This window comes from Tupaia chinensis, unplaced genomic scaffold (genome assembly GCF_000334495.1).
Source record: "Tupaia chinensis unplaced genomic scaffold, TupChi_1.0 Scaffold000140_1, whole genome shotgun sequence".
Classification (NCBI taxonomy): Eukaryota; Metazoa; Chordata; class Mammalia; order Scandentia; family Tupaiidae; genus Tupaia; species Tupaia belangeri.
The window spans coordinates 4,144,801-4,162,831 of NW_006159610.1; the positions used below are offsets into that span (position 1 = coordinate 4,144,801).

The window sequence follows — 18,031 nt, forward strand, 5'->3', positions numbered from 1 at the left end:
TGTAGACGTGGCCTATATTCAGCACAGTACCAGTGATTTGTAAAAGTACACTGAAGCAAAGCAACAAGCGTTTCTTAAAAAAAGAAAGAAGAAAGAAAGAAAATGAAAAAGAAAAAAGAACAGTGAGTATTTCTGATTTGAAGTTTGGAAAGCAATAACCTAGTTTCTAGGCTGTCTGAGGAAAAAATAACAAAATGCCTAATTTTCAATGCTGGGTCATTTCTAGAAGAAATAACTAAATGAAAGAATACCCATCAAAGTCTTTCAGAGTTAAACCAGGACAAATTTCAGCTGTTTGGATGAATAACCTTAATTCCTATTAATATAAGCTGCATATGTCCTGAAGTGGAGGATCTGAAATGTATTGTGATGCAAATTTAATTTGGTAGAAAGCTCGCAGTATCATTAAAATTCTAAAAAAACTCTGATTTTAAAGAGTTATAAAGCTGGAACTGAGTCAATATGGGTACACTATGCATTCTGGTATACTGATTTGCCCAAAGAAATATTTTGTTAATTCAGGTAAGGGATGGGCAAAATTGATCCTATGCTATTTTAGTCTCTCTACCCTTAAGACATCGAAGAGTAGGAAATGGAAGAGAGAAGTTATCAATGGAGTCTGGGGCAGCCATCTATGTCTTTATTTATTTATTTTTTGGAGCGGTTTTTACTATAGGGTGCATGCGCTCTCCAGAAAGACATCACAGGAGGGTTGGCCACGCCATAATCCTTTCTTCTCCATTCTCTTCTTGGGATCTTGGGCATGCACGCACATGTGCCTGGCGTGAGTTTAAGCCACTGGGTCTGGGACTCGAATCGTGGTCGACTACATGGGAGTCTGGTGTCATAGGCATTATGCCAACTGCTGGTCCCCCATCTGTGTCTTTGAGGCAAGATGGACATGCATCAAAATTGGAAGAAGCACCGAAACTTGCTTCTTGTATTTATGAAAGACTACAGATACTGGCTGTCTGACTGATGGGTTGCAGGAATAGATGAAGTAGACTTTGTTTTGCATGGCATTCACCTTCTCCCATGTCTTGTTTCTCTGTGCCTTGTGTTATCTTCTTGGTCATCTCACTTCCTTCTCACATCGTGTGCAAGCATCTGATCTCCTGGGGGGTGAGGGTGTTGAAAGGTCATAATTCAAATGGGTTCCATCTGCTCACACCATCAGTTATTCCCCTTTTACATCTTGCCAAGCTTTGTAGAGGTATCTTACTGTATTACTTCCTTGTGAGCTACAAGTTAGCCACAGGTAGCTTAAGACTTACGCAACAGACCAGTAGATGGCGTCATGGTTATGTTGCTGGACTCCCACGTAGTTGACTTCAGTTCAAGACCAGGTGGACTTAAACCTCGCGTCAGGCTCGTGTTGGTGCATTCCCAAGATCCCAAGAGGAGAATGGTGTAGAAGGGATTGCTGCATGGCCATCGTTCCCCCTCCCCAGGAGGGATGATTTCTTGCTTTCTTTCTGTCTGTCTCTGTTTCTCCAGCAAGCACACATGCTCTCTAGCAAAAATCTCTCTCTCTCTCTCTCAAAAAAAAAATATAAAGACTTATTCAAATGAATGAATATCTTCTTCAAATTTTAGATGACAAATTTGGAGGTGAAAACTTTATAAGAAGAGCCCAGAAACAACTACAGATAGCTGCCAAGAGGTCTTCCAGAAAAACTCTGGGTTTCAATTCTTAACAGATGTGAGAATCGAGAAGAGAGTTTCTCAATTCATAAAATAAATTTTCAGCTTGGATAGTTCAATGACCACATACTGTATCTGACGGGTTCTAAGGTGTGCAAATTTTAATGTCTTGGGTGTTAGGTTGTATTTTATAATCAATAGCTTCGAACCATTGCTGACGGCTAGGTTGGCATAATACCCTTGATACTGCCTGAGCTGTGCAAACAGCAACAGACTTACCTTCAAAAGTTGTAGAATGACTGACAGCTGCCTGGAAGAAAATCCCAGAGAATTTAATGGAGAACTCTTTTATAAACCCTGGAACCAAATGGTTGCAGGGAAGAGAGTGTTCTAGCTCTTTGTGATTGCTGAAGGCACAGCACCAAAGGCTTTTAGGTCTTTTTGTAGATTCTTTTAAAAAATATTGTATCAGCCATATCATATGGAGCATTGAATCTAATAATTCTGGGTGCAAAAGTAATTCGAAAGAGTCAGATTCTGAACAAAAAAAAAATCCTAGGACTATGCATTAACTAATGTAGTTCATGTATATTTTTGTCTAATGTGTATAAAATAGTAACAAATGATAAAAATGTGTCTAGGGCCAGTCAGGTGGCATGGCGGGTAAGGCGCTGGCTCCCACGTGACTGACTGAGAAATGATAAAAATGTGTCTAGGGCCAGTCAGGTTGCATGGCGGGTAAGGCGCTGGCTCCCACGTGGCTGACTGAGCAGTTCAAGTCCTGGACCTGATAGTTTGAAAACACAGCAGGTGCATGTGCATGTGCATGCATGGCCAAAATCCCAACAGGAGAACAAAGGTATTTTGGTGTGTCAGTCTCACTCAGGGCATGCTTTCTTACTTCCTCTCTCTCTTTCTCTCTCTCTCTGTCTCTCTGGCGAGCACACATGCCCTATCGCCAATTAAATATATATATATTTATGTGTGTGTGTGTCTAAATACACATAAGCCAACATGGTGGCAGTAGTAACAGAACACTGCAATGTTGAAGCCATATGAGAAAGTTTGAGGTTGAGACTCAAGGTCGTCTTATGTAATCCTGATGGCACACAGATGTCCATGAGTCTGGCTGGCTGGGGCTGATGGTGGATTGCAATGTGAAGACATTTAAAAAAAATGTTTTATTTAACTTTATTATTATTATTATTTTCCGGTTTGATCAGAGAGAGACAAAGAGAGGGAAAGTGAGAAAGCAAGCCACCAGGTCCAGCATGTGAACAGCAGTCAGCTATGTGGGAGTGTCCAGGCCCTCTAACCACCATGCCACTTGCCGGTCTCATGAGGACCTTTTTGATGTTGCCCATCTCTTTCTTTCTCATGGAAGAAAGAAATAAACTCAACATAATACATCTAAAGGAACATTTTCAATTTGCATATAATACAGTTCTAGGCGATAAGAACACATTATGTCACAGTTTAACCAGCAGTGTATTTCTTCCTCGTTGGTATAGAAAACAATGGGTCCTCTTACGATCTGTGGTATCCATTCAAGGACATTTTATATATTCTTTGGAAAGTTCTGTGCAAAACACTTTTTATTTTAGGGTTTACAAATTATTTAAAGTAGAAAAATCAATAATGTCAATACGCCAAGCCTAAAATCTAATCCACTGATAAAAAAAAAAAGAACCACATTAAAACAAAGTAATGCATTATTAGTGGTTGTGCAGAGAAAGACTGACGAGTGAGCTGGTAAATGGGATTCATCGGAATTTTAGTTAGCAGGCCTTATTTGCTCCCATTCTGCATACAGCATGCTGCTCTGGGTTGCTACATGTTCCCTGAAACTAATTGAAGATTTACTCAGATTGTGACAATCTGATGAAGAAAATAGGCCATTCCACTGATTGTTCGCCAACCAATCTCTCCTTATTTTCTTTTTAAAGGAAGGACAAAGTTATTTATAGACCCTATTAATTTAGCTTAAATGATTCTAGCTACTGGCTATGCGTAATCAGCTTTTTCCTCTTTTCTACTTGGGGTTGGCTGGAGACACACTGGATGAAAATTAGAAAAATGTATACTGCTTCTAATGTCAAAATACAAGTTGGGTTACTAGACCAAATGAATAATAGGTAGATTCTGACTCTCTGGGGAAAGAGGTCAGGTTGTTCACTGGTGCTTATAGAAGCATGAACAGAGAGAGGCTCTTAACTTGAGAAGTGCCCCTAATGTCACATTGAATAGATTTTGAGTAGAGTCTTCTGTATTGTCAAGTGCACATAGCTAATTTGCAGTAGGAACATTTCTAAAAGATTTGAGGGAGATTCCTACTGGGAGATTAGAGAAGGGATTATTTTGTGGGGACCACAGAAGGATTTTTATTATTATTATTATTATTAATTTATTTATTTTTGGAGAGGTTTTTGCTATAGGGCGCATGCGCTCGCCAGACAGAGAGAGAGAGACAGAGAGACAGAAAGCGAGAAATCACCACCCAGGGGGGATGGCAATGCCGCAATCCCTTCTCCTCCATTCTCCTCTCGGGATCTTGGGCATGCACGCACACGTGCCCAGCATGAGTTTAAGCCACCAGGTCCGGGACTTGAACCGCGGTCGACTTACGTGGGAGTCCAGCGACATAGCCATTAAGCTAACTGCTGGTCCCAATTTATTTCATTTTTTTTCTGAGAAGGTAAGTAGCCTTCTCAGGAGCATAGCATCTATCACTCAAATGTAACAAGCCCAGAGGGTGGTGTCATAATAACAATGGGAGTCTGTTGCCTGTGTGGTTCTAGAGAGATGGCAGACACAGAGAGAATTTGGGGCATTGGACTGTATGGAATGGTTAAATTTCATCTTACACAGTGGAATCCACGCGGAACCACCATGCTCCCAACCCCATAAACTCACAGGAGGAGATGCTCACAATGAACTCACCTGGGGGAATCTTACAAAGGGCAACACATTTCTATTCTGTTCCTCTGTACAGGAGTGTTCCACCCCATGTAAGAAAAGGAGACAGAGGATTTTGGCTTTAAAAAAAAATGATTTAAATTTTGAAAAAGTTGTCCAAATAGTACCAAAAAAAGTCTATTCTATTTGGGCAAATGTTATCATATTTCCAGATATTGTTAAATTTTTTCCTTTCTGATTCTAAAACTGTTTCTGTCTATAATATAATCTATATACATCTATAATATATATGCTTTTGGAACCATTTGAGGACTCTGACTTTGAGTCCAAGATGGAACCTACCACCTCCAGTTCAAAGGCAAGATGATCAGCCTGAACCAGGCTTTACCATCCCTGCTCTCGGCTAGTGAGAGTTCCCTGTGGGCTCAGCTCTGTTCCTGGTCCCATGCCCTGCTCTCTCCTGACATCAGCTCCAGCACCACATTCTTCAGCTCCTAACCAATTCCTGATTTCTCTCCTTTGCTGCCATAACACCCCAAACGGGTACCAGGTCTCAATCTCTGCTTATCTGTCTTCTGTAACCCACATCATTAGGACTGCTCCTGGAAAGTGGCTTATATGGCTACTTCTTCATGGTCTCGCTTCCTGTGTTACTTTTTTTTTTTGGAGAGGATTTTTTGCTATAGGGCACGTGCGCTCACCAGACAGACAGAGAGAGACATAGAGACAGAAAGCGAGAAATCACCCCCCAGGGGGGATGGTCATGCCGCAATCCCTTCTCCTCCATTCTCCTCTCGGGATCTTGGGCATGCACGCACACGCGCCCGGCGTGAGTTTTAAGCCACCGGGTCCGGGATGCAAACTGCGGTCGACTACATGGGAGTTCAGTGACATAGCCATTATGCTAACTGCTGGTTCCCACTTCCTGTGTTACTTTTGCCAGACCCTTTCCTGTTTCCAGCTCACAGAATGCTGACAGACTTCCTAGGCTGGATGTTGACTGCCTTGTGCTGTAGTCTGAACGTGACCCCAGATGACCTGTAGTAGGGTTTTTATTACATGATGGAACAGCTGACCACAAGGATGTGTTTACTCATCCTTTTATTCCACTCGTTTTCATTTATCTATTCCTGGTTGCTGGTATTTTGACCAAGTGCTTCTATACCATTTGGAAACTCTCCTTGATTCTCTCCTCTGTCAGCCCAGCATTTGGGCCTATTTCCCTCAGCCTTACTCATCTTCATGGGTGGGTTCACACTGGCCATGAATCTTTTTATCTTCTCTGATTCTAAAGTATAAAAATAGTTATTTTCCACCAAATACTTTCTATCTTTATATTTGGGGGACACATGCCACAGCTGCTTAGAACTCTGGTTTGGATCTTAGTTCTGCTTTCTATTTCTGTGATCTTGTAACAATTTTCTAACTTCTCTTCATTTCCCTCATTTATAACATGAGGATAAGAGCTGCCTTATATCTTCTTGTTCATGGATTAAAGAAGATTACCTAGAGCGTTTAGCAAAATGTCTTACAAATAGTAAATGCTTAGTTCATGGCAGCTATTTTTATTATTTCATTTCAGCTGAAGTGATCTCTAAGTACAATTGTAAATCATGATGATGTGGATAAGTACAATGCTAGAAACATGTAAAATGTTGGGAACACAAGTCCTAGGTAAAGAGACACCTACAAGGAGACTTCTAAAAAGTCATGGAAAAGTGGAATTAAAGTACTCATTTTTTTTTCAGTACAAAAATAATTTAAAAATCCATGTGTAGTTTTTTTTTCAGAATTATTTATTTTATTTTATTTATTATTATATTAAATTTTGCTATAGGGCACATGAGCTCACCAGACACACACACATACACATACACACAGAATATGAGAAAGCAAGCTGCCAGGTCCAGGACTTGAACTGCAGTTGGCCATGTGTGAGTCCAGTGCCTTAACCACCAGGCCACCTACTGGCCCAATGTATTGTTTTTAATAATAATGTTCATTTTCTTTTTTAAGAAACTTTTTAAAAGATCTGTGTAATTCTCTTTGAAGAGATGAAGAAGGGTTGAGCTCTAGGGAAGAGAGAGCAGCTGAGCTGGACTTTGAAGGATGGGTTAGTGTGTGCCTGGCAGGCAAAGGTAGAGAAGAAGCACCGTGAGCAGAGGAGTCCATTCATTCAGGCCAGGATTTCCCAACTCCAGTACTAGAGACGTTTTGGACTTGATAACTCCTTGTTGTGAGGCCTGTCCTGTGCATTGTACAACGTGTAGTGGCACCTCTGGCCTGTATGCACTGGATACCAGTAGCAGCCACTCCCCACCCTCATCCCACACCTCTGATAGTGACATTGCCACATGTCCTCTAGGGCCATCTCGCCAGCTGATCATTCTTAGTTGGACCAGTAAGATTTAAAAAGCCTAGGACTGCTCTCAAAAGTTTTCCCATTTTCACTGCTGGTCTTGTCAGCTTCTACTAAGAAAATGAGACCTCAGGTGTCTAGGTTCTGCTAAAGGAAAATATTCTTCTTGAGTCATCCAAATGGTCACATACTCATCCAAAAAGCTGAACTGTATTTCAGGCAGTGATTATTGGGCACTTAGTACATCTCTGAGGCTGCGCTAAGCACTGAGAACAGAAAACCCTTCCTCACCACAGAGTATGGTTGTGACTCAGAGCTTAAAATTTACTACTCTTTTTATTCTGCTATATACTGGTTATTCTTTTAGAATTTTGTATAATTTATCACCATTAATTTATCACCATTAATTATTCCTTAACTTGTCACTGCTAATCATTAACTCATAAAGATTAAAATTCTGACATAATTATTAAACCTAAAATATTAATTGCACATAACTCCACGGATTTAATAATTACCATTAGCAATATATCTTAGTATGTGAGCTGTAGGTTCTGGGTCTGCACTTTCAGGCCCTTCAGACCCTGCTGGTCTGAGAGTTTGGGACAGGGTGCACAAGCTCCTCCATGCCAGGGTTATGAATCAAATCTGGATTAACTGAGATCTCATCTCTTTTGCTCAGTGCCCACTTTTCATTTCTACATTAAGGGTTGATCTGTTTTCTTTAATACCTGTTCTTTAATATTGTCAGTATTCACAACTCTTCCTTTGACAAGGATCCGTAGGATTATTATTATTTGTAGCAACAACAACAGTAAGAGCAATGATGCACACATGCTTAGCTGTAGAGAAACCACTACTCATGGCTGGGTGACGGCTGAAATGTGGGCTCAGGTTACAATTTTTACATGTGCATTCAGCCATAATGATCCTAAATGGCCCAAGAGCAATTCCATTCTCTAAATACTCTCAATCGAGAACTATTGAATGCCACTCACTTTGAAAATTAGGTACTTTGTGAAAGGGAACACTTTGTCTTCTACAATTGCAAGTGTGTGAAGCATAGATCGTGGAAAGTATGTGCCTGTGTGCTCGTGCCTTGGCAAATACACTCTGATAGGTTGTGATTTGTCAGACGCCTGTGAAGGGCTGAAGATGTAAATCTTTGTCTCACAGGAGCTTAGCCCTGTCTTATTCATGTGATGTGAAAGGATATTTTAGATGGGGTCTCTTCAGGGAAATTTTGTTGCTAACTGAGGTAGGTAAACACAGTTGCAAGTTAAACTCGCACTTGGATTTAACAATACCTGCCACACTTATTAGTGTAAATCTTGCTTTCAATTCCTTTCTGTAATTTAGTATTTCGCTACATGTCTAGATGGAAAAGTTTAATATATTACAAAGGTTCCTTTTGCTTTCCTTTCAGCCTACGTTTGCCATTTTTCTATGTTGGAAATTGATAGGGAACATAAAAATGTTTAAAGTCGTTTGACAACTCCCCAGGAAACTTTAAAAATCCATTAATTTAAAACAATTTTGCTTCTATATTTCATTCCTCAATTGGTTGTGATGGAAGTAATTGTCACATTCAAAGGGAAAATCATGACTTCAGGCAATACATAAACATCGAAACTCCAGAAACAGTCATGTTTTTGTGTAAATGCTCTTACTTATAAAGAAAAATGGGATGAAATCTGGGAAACATAATACTATATCAGAACTCTTTCTGAGTAATAAAGTTATCAGTCCTGTGCATCACACACTTTAATGAGAAGAGAAATCTTTACATGTTAAGAAATCTTTTTTTTTTTAAATAGATTTCGCCATCTGGCACTTGCACTCACTGGAGAGAGACAGAGAGAGATTGGGAAAGTGGAAAATTGTCCTACCCTGGGTGGATTGCCACATCACAACCCCTCCTCTATTCTCCTTTCAGGATTTTGGGCATGCACACACATATGCCCTGCAAACTTTCCAAGCTTCTGGGTCTTGAATCATGGAATTGGCCATATCAGATCCAGTGCCTTAACTACCATGTCACTTGTTGGCCCTACATGTTAAGTCTTTATGGTCCTAAATGTTTGAATGTTTGATTAAGTAAGGTTTTACTTATATATAATCTTGTGTTTTTTTTTTTTAAGAATTTTTTGTTATAGGGCACATGTAATTGCCAGAAAGACAGAGACAGAGAGACAGAAAGTGAGAAATCAATCACCCCCCCCCCCAGCAGGGATGGCCACGCCGCAATCCCTTCTCCTCTTGGGATCTTGGATATGCATGCACATGTGCCCGGCATGAGTTTAAGCCACTGGGTCTGAGACTCAAACTATGGTTGACTACATGGGAGTCCAGCAACATAGCCATTATGCCAACTGCCGGTCGTATATAGTCTTCATATTACCAAACATCTGGTGTTGCAGGTCAAAAACATGTTACTTAACCTCTCTAAATTTTAATTTATGATTTTAAAAATAAGAACAAAATTACCCCCTTGTAAAAGTGTTGAGAAATGGTGAAAATAATATGCATAAATCAGCTAGCCTATCTATGTGTTATGGATGCTAATAAATGATAATGACTTCTGCCTATTCGTAGATACTGTTTGTGTATATTGATGCTGCAGATAATCAGGAAAAATATTCCAGCTCTTTTGGTTTTGAATAATTTTGAAAGTTATCAAATTATAGAGAATGGCTTTATACTTCATGATATTACCACATCTTGTATTCATCTTGTAATATTTTATAAAAGGCTTACTTCACCATGATCCTCACTAAATCTCTGACCATATTATATACATTTTACTAACTTAACAACTTTTTTATCTATATCATGCTCAAAAAATAATATCATATATCAGTGAAGGAAATTAATTGGTAAATTATTCCAAGAGTGTGAACCTGCTTTGGTCTACACACCTGGCTTCCAGTTTGAGATGCCTTTCTAAATGGAAAGCAATTCAGCCAATCCATACTGAGTATCTATAATGAACAAGGCAATGTGAGAGCTAAAAAGATGAATGTTCACCCTATTTTCACAGTGGGCCATCTTCAGTGGTCTATGCATTCAGAGAAACTTCTCTAGTAACCAACTGCTAATATGATATAGAAGGGCAGGTTCTGGTTATGGTGGTGAAGCTATGGTAGCAGCTATCGAAGTGGAGGCTATGTAGGTGGTGGAGACTACGGAGGGGCTCTAACTCCTATCAGGGAGAATCTGGTGGAGGTGGTGTTCATGGAGGCTGCAAAGGAGGTTCCTGAGGTGGCCCCCAGAGGCTGTGCAGGAGACCACAGAGGGTCTAATGGAGGTGGCTGTAGAGAATCTGGGGGATTACAGTGAGGCAGTAGCTACTTTGGATGAGGGGGGAAGAGATAGTGGCTATTAAAGCTTGATTATGTCAGTGTCTACTTGTAGGTGATGAAAACACACACACACATACACACACACACACACACACACACACAAATAAAAAATACTGTGGGGGGTGTTTTCCAAAGGTGTTTAAAACAACCTCCACCCATACTGTGATTTATTTCACTATAGTTATTTATTTATTTACTATTGTTTATTTATTTTACTATAGTTTAAGGAAATGTAGCATACAGACACACTGGTGATTTATTTTTACTAGGTAAAATTTATTTTTACTATTGTAAAAGTCCCATAGCTTTTCTTTTTCTTTAAGGAAGAAAGATTTGCCTTTAAAATTAACTTGATATTTTCTTGGCTTTTGCTCAATATAATAGAAAATAAAGTGTTAACTGAATGAAAAAGATGAAAGACATGCAATAGTATATGATGTAGAAATTGATTGCTTCTCAGTTTCCTTTAGGAAAGTAAGTCTCCGAATTAGTTTATAAGAAGAATTCAGTCAAAGTCTGTAATTGAGTCAAGAATTGAGCCCCCCACCCTTCACCCCCCGGCTCACAACTATATTTTCCGGCCTTCTTTGCTGAGAGCTTGACTACATTTGAGCCAATGGGATATGAAAAGTAAAGGATGCAATTTCTTAAATATGAACTACTTTCCCAGAAGTTCCTCTCTCACTTTCTTATACACAAGTCAGATCTTGGCCTCTGAACCAAGTCAGGAACAAGACGAATCTTTGGGGTTTAAATTCAGGAGAGGAGGGTTGAGAGTGTTTTCTGTACATGGACATACATAGACAATTGGGTGCCCCAAAAGTATCCCACATGGTAGTTACTTCTATCTATTCCTCAGTATGCATTTTATCTGTTTTCTTTTCATAGCAGAATCCTTGAATTTTAGTTGGACATGTGAACAACCATATAGAGACTACATTTCCCAGCATTCCCTGCAGCTAACATGTATGTGTACACACATAGATATCCAATGTAGCCCAGCTGCTATCCAAGGGGATGTGTTTAACTTCTGGATCATCTCCCTTGTGTTGAATTTCCTCTTCCTCTTCTAGTAGACACCAGAATATTATCATTGTTGTAAATTGCCGGGGTTTAGCCTCGGCGTGGGTGGGTTATTTTGACGAAGGTGGCGAAGGTGAACAGAAGACAAAGGCCTCGATGCTTTTTTATGCACGTTTTATGCCGGACACCCCTCAAAGATCGGTCTCTGAGGAGTGACAATTGCTAGGAATTATTGTGTGTTTTTATTGAAAATGTGTTATATACAAGTAAATGGGAGAGGGGCTACGTGTTTTAGCTCATAAAGTCTTTTAACAATAAAGAACATAGATTTTATTTAGGGGTGGATTAAAGGTGGGTCTAGTGTAGTTTTTATTTAGGGGTGGATTAAGGGTGGGTCTAGTGTAGTTTTTTAATTGTAGGTGGGTCTCTATGGAATGCAGTTTTGGGAAAGCGGTTCCGGTAAGCAGAGATGATTATTAGTTGATGTTGTGTAGCAGCCATTTTGTGATTATTGGGAATGGTGTTGAGAAAAGAAAATTTTAAGAATAGATATTAGTTTTTATGGGTCTAATAAAGAATGATACTTATACAGTTTTGTAGGGATCTAAAACTTAATTTGAGGAATCTTAATATATTTATCTATTTCACTTGGAGAGGGCGGAGGTGTCCTGGGCCAGTTTTGACCTAATCTTATTTTAGGTAAAGAAAGGATGTATTTTAAAGGGCCTTTCAAAGGTCAAGATTACTTCTGCCTAGAAAGAACTTCAGCCCACCCTCTATTGTAACCATGGAGATAAAGTATTGTAATTAATAGTAAGTAATTAGAGCAAAGGGGATCTGTCGGGGGACTTCCTAGAAGATTTTATCGTACACTCAGGATGTATAGGAGAGCTATGTAATTCTTTTATAGTAGTATATTGGAGAGCCAGAGGGGGGTCGCTTCCCAATAAGGCTGCCAGTTTCTAGAGCAAATAGCAAACAGCCTTGCTGACATGCTAATTGACCCCAGCTTTGTTCCAAAGTCGGGGCGCGCACAACAGTAGCCTTGCCAATGTGTTAATCCTACCAAAAGCAGAGCTCAAAAGTCAGGGGGCTCAGACAGATCCTGGGGCCTCACTGGGTCAGACTCCTCCAGTAAATTGTTTTTATGGTCATGGTTATGAACTACTTTTACCCACATGGATGAGAACAACACTCCAGAAGATGGTAGAACAGGTTGGAAGGTACTTAGAATTTTTGAATCACCTCATGGAGCACAGTTGTTCTCCCTATGGTGTGCTCGTTTCAGGTGTCTTTGCTATATAACTTAGTCTATCTCATGACTATTTTAAGTCCCTAATGTTTTATTCTTTTGAAATACTTTAAAATACATTACTTTATTTCACTGTTTTGTTTTGTTTTTGTTTTTGTTTTGTTTTATTTTTAATGAATGCCCAACATGGAGTCTGGCCCTCTCCTGGGCTTTGAGGATATAATGATTAAAAATGGGAGATGAGGGACCAGCAGTTAGCGTAATGGCTATGTCACTTGACTCCCATGTAGTCGACCGCGGTTTGCGTCCCGGACTCGGTGGCTTAAAACTCACGCTGGGTGCGTGTGCGTGCGTGCCCAAGATCCCGAGAGGAGAATGGAGGAGAAGGGATTGTGGTGTGACCACCCCCCTGGGGGGCGATTTCTCGCTTTCTGTCTCTCTGTCTCTGTCTGTCTGGCGAGTGCATGCGCCTTATAGCAAAAACCTCTCCAGGAAAGAAAAAAAAAAAAAAGGGAGATGATTAAAAAAGGAAAAACAATTTTTTTTTTTTTTTTAGGATTATAGAAATTTAGGAAGAGGGAGCAGGGTGAGAGTTAGTGTTGCCTGATGCAGAAGATTTATCTGTTTTCTTTTAATCTAGTGGCTCTCAACCTGTGGTCTCTACATCAGCACATTTAGAAGCATCTGGGAACCTGTTAGAAGTGCAAATGCTCTGTTATCTCAACCTAAATGAGAGACTCTAGGGCCCAGCAACCTGAGGTTTGACAAGTTTTCCAGGTGATCCTAATTTATGCTTCTTGCAAAATCTTAAGAATCAGAGCTTTAATCTTCATAGCAGCTCTGGAAGCTAGTCAAGGAAGTCCATGGTGTACTCATTTTATGTTTGAAGGAACTGAAGGTTAGAGAGGGAGGCAATTTTCCCATGATAACACAGGTAGGTAGTGGAAGACTCTGGGTTAGAATCCATGTTCTGATTTAAATCCTGTGTATGTGTCTGTACTCTGGCAGAAACTGAAAGATTGGAAGATATGAAGGCATGGAGAGCTACCATGGATACTAGAGACAGTTTTGGAGGAGTTTCATGTGCTAGAAGCCTAGTTCCAATGTAATGGTGTTAAGAGGTGGTGGGATTTAGGGGCCTAGCAGGTGGTGTTTGAATCATGGGGGCACCATTCTCATGAGTAGATTAATGATCTCTTGAAAGAAATGGGGAGTCAGTTCTTGCTCTTACAGAAATGGATTAGTTCTCAGGAGAATGGATTGTTATAAAAGTAAGATGGCAGCCTGCAAGTCCCTCTAACTGCAGGCATTCACTTTCTTCCTGCTTCTGTTGGCCATGTTGTAACATAGGACCAGACGCCAGCCCAATACTCTCAGACTTTCCAGTCACTTGAATTATGGGCTGAAGAAACCTTTATTCTTAGTAAATCACTCAGGCTCAGGTATTTATGGTTAGCAACAAAATAATGGACTAAAACAACTAACTTCACCTTTTCAACTTTTTATTTAGAGGATTGAGTCTGGTCTCAGGGATAGAAGGTGGTATAGTGGTTATGGTGTTAGAGTCCCACATGGCTGACTGTAGTTTGAGTCCTGGACCCAGTGGTTTGAAACACACTGGGCTCGTGCTCATGCGTGCCCAAAATCCCAGGAAGAGAATGGAAGAGAAGGGATTGTAGTGTGGCCATTCCCCCTGGGTGGAAAGTTTCTCACTTTTCCTCTCACTGTCTCTCTCATCTTCAGTGAGTGCATGCACCCTATGGCAAGAAACCTTAAAATGAATAAATAAATGAAAGAGATTGGTCTCACATATGGTCCCTTTACACAGTGGCAGTAGGTGCATGGATTTTAGACTATAGATGGGAGGTAAGATTGTGGTTGGATTCTGAAGGTAAAGGAAAAAGACAAGATTTTGCTAAAGTTATTTTCCCTTGGGAATCCAGTGCTCTTTTCTCAATTGATTAGTTGTGTTTCATGTTGAGCCTACACTGGGCAGAAGCCTGCTTGGGGGCCTTTCTACACGAATCTATTTTCTGGTGGTAAGAGGGTCTTGACAGTAAAAAATGCCCAAGAGGACCTTTCTGCACAGGTCGATACGGCTGCAGTGATTGAGTTATTGCCCTTTCTGTTCTCCTAATTGGCCACTGTCCAGATGACATCAATTCATATACAGTCAACTGAAATACCACCGTGTCTGTTCAGAGGGTACCTAAGCAGAGGTTAGGAAGAAGAATTCTCTTTGTCTTCTTGCATAGACAGTACATTTTAAATGTAGATGACAATTTCAAGGTTGTCTATTTAACACTCACATTGAATTCATACTAGGTCAAGCTTTCCAAATTGAGGGGCTTACCAAAAGGGGAATTGTTAAAGAATATCAGAAAGGATTTTGTACACTGGATTGGTTTCCATAAACAAACTGCAACCTCATCTTGTTGTTGTCGTTGTTGTTGCTAGGTTATAGCCAATCACAGCAGCTAGGCTTCAGTAAACCATGGACATCCCACCATTTAAACTCTGTTAACACAGACAAACTTTGAAATGTAACCCACCCAAATTGTTTCTCTTCTTTCAGGCTTCGGAGGGAAGCAGACTGCATAAAAGACAAGATCAGAACAAGGAACACAGTTATCATTCTAGGTTTTTGCCCCTAAATGGCAATATAGTTTGCAATATTGGCTGGATTGCAGGGTGGGCACTTCAATCCAGGCTCAAGATAGACCTATGTTCTCAAAACATGTGATTATTGTTCCCTTTATTGTAAGCGCCCCCAGAATCTCATTCCTCTGTGGGAGAGAAAACTAGGTAGTGAGGGAACATAAAAAAGAAACACTCACATCCAAATCTATAGTTCTGCTGGTCTAGGAGAGCTGCCCTCAAAAGGAATCATTTACTGAGAAAGCTTGCCCAGAAGAAAGCCCAGAAGAAAGAATACATTCAGCCAGGCTCACTGTAAGAAGAGTTCTACTCTCGGGCACAGAAGATCATGGGATATTCTTTCCTTTGACCGTGACCCAGGCTTGGTACAGGGTTGAGAAAAGGGTATTGGGTAAAAACTCCATCCACGCTAGTTCAATCACAAAATCACTGGCCTGTTTGGAAAAGTCAAATGAAAAAGTATCAAGCCAAATATTGGCATCTTGTTAGTAACTGACTTGCGAGATGATTTTTTTCTTAACTTTCTTATTTGACCTGGGGCCCAGGAAATATTTATTCATTGATCAAACTTTTGTATTCAAGCCCTATGTGCCAGAATACAATTTGTGGTTGCAAAGATCACTAAGAAATGGCTCTAAATGATGGAAAGCGCCTATCTACTTTGAGAGACACTGTATCGGAGGAAGAAGTCAGGCCAAGGGCTATTGGTGACAACGATAGGGCAAAGTGAGAATGTCACATTCCACTTAACTGCTGGGCAGGAATTCTCATTTCTTGTTTTCTTTCTTTTTTAAAAAATATTTCTTCTTCACATTTGACTGTTCTACATCTCAAGAGCACTAATACTTCAGGATTTCAAGCTTCACATTCCAAATGCGTGCGTTGAATGAGTTCTGTTGACTCCAGTGTATCCAAGATGCCTAGCACTTTTTGCCTTTGTTCTTCATTTTCCCATACTGACCTTTTCCTAATGATATTTTATTGTAACCTGGGTTCGTGTTACATCAAATGGTATGTTTTTTCTTTTTAAATCCCACAGGACTTTCCTGGCAATTTTGCAGTGGTTTATTAGAATTTTAAATACTTCAGAAAATGGACTTTAAAAATCCACTTGAAAGAATTTGAAAGAGAAAAAAATATTGACCTTTATAATAAATTGATGCTGTTATAAAAATATACCATAGAGAACACTGGAAATGGCCCATTTAGAGTTGGGCACTAGGAAAATAAGTTCTTTAATGTATCTCATAAATATATTTTAGATGCCTTTCAGATGCTGGAGACTTCAGTGCAGGACATTTTTATCCATAATCACTTTTTTTCTTTCTTTTTTTTTTTTTTTTTGCATCATAGCTATCTGTTCAGTATAATTTGTACATGACATTTAGGTAGAAATGGAAACATTTCATTTCTTCCTTCTGCACACTGAGACATTAACAGTGTTGACCAGACCCTATTTATTAAAACAGTGGTGGTTGCATATAGATAAGAATTGTATGGTGCTCTAGCTGACGTTCTCTATCTCTGGAGAAGTGGTCAGACGTAACTTGGCAAGTAGCTGGCTATTGAGATTGCAGCTTTAATACAGAAATCATGTACTGTCTTTTTGAATATATAATAATGATCATGGTTTGAGGGAAAACTGAGTTCACTGTGGGAATATTGAGGTATGGCAAATTTCCCCTAAACATGGTCTATGCTTCTTCCCACAATACCTGGAGAAATCTCTCCAGATCTTCCTCTTTTTACTCTTCTAAGTCCTTAATTTTGGTTTAATGAATAGGTGCTGGTCAAAGGGAGTCAGCTTCGGGAACCAGCAGTTAGCGTAATGGCTATGTCGCTGGACTCCCACGTAGTCGACCGCGGTTCATGTCCCGGACCCGGTGGCTTAAAACTCATGCCGGGCGCGTGTGCGTGCGTGCCCAAGATCCCGAGAGGAGAATGGAGGAGAAGGGATTGCGGCGTGACCATCCCCCCTGGGGGGTGATTTCTCGCTTTCTGTCTCTATGTCTCTCTCTGTCTGTCTGGCGAGCGCACGCGCCCTACAGTGAAAATCTCTCCAAAAAAAAAAGGGAGTCAGCTTCGTATTCTTGGTGTAAAAATCCTAAGAACAAAGGGAAGATTTAACACATCAACTAGCAAACTGTCTCACTGGCTGGTTCCAAATCCAACCTCAAACTTGGGTTAGCCTGCACTTAGACCCTTGGAACTGATGTTTTAGACTGCCCCTTGGGTTCCCAATTCTGATTTTATCTGGGAAGTTACTACTTTCATTTAACACAACTACCAAGAGTTAGACTGGTAGGAAGATGCCACACACCAACATATTACATGTTCCTGAATTATTTAGTCAATAATACTGATGGAAGAAGAGGTAGGGGTGGGAGAGCTGTCTGTGGCATTTCCTTTGTCTTCTATGGGAGTGCATGGCTGCCTGTGACATCTTTCACACAGGATGAGTACAACGGAGTTGAGAAAGAAGCCCAAATCTTCTCTATCTGCCCTTTTGTATTCAGTCCTCGGTTTCCATTCAAAAAAATGTACACTAACAATGTGCACTCATTATTATAAGGGAGAGCTTACCCAAAGTTGGCTCCACTGGTTTAGCATCTGCATAGCCACCTTCTCACTGAAGAGAGGAAGCAGACTCAGCTCCAGGGAACCCTGAATGATATCTCTGCTTCCAGCTCTGGCATCCACAAAAGCCCAGCCAGTCCTTGTTCTCAGGCTGGATCAGAATCTTGAGCCCCAGCTACTCTGATTGGGCAAACCTCTACCTATGAGCAAATGAAAGGGCACAGCAGGTTCGGTGGTTGT

The 18,031-nt window shown here is 40.3% G+C and overlaps 1 pseudogene; it reads left to right on the forward strand.

Annotated features, from left to right (window-relative positions):
* Nucleotides 1-15,157, forward strand: part of LOC102471929 (H/ACA ribonucleoprotein complex subunit DKC1-like) — a 45,895-nt pseudogene extending 30,738 nt beyond the window's left edge.
* The last annotated feature ends 2,874 nt before the right edge of the window (nt 15,158-18,031 follow it).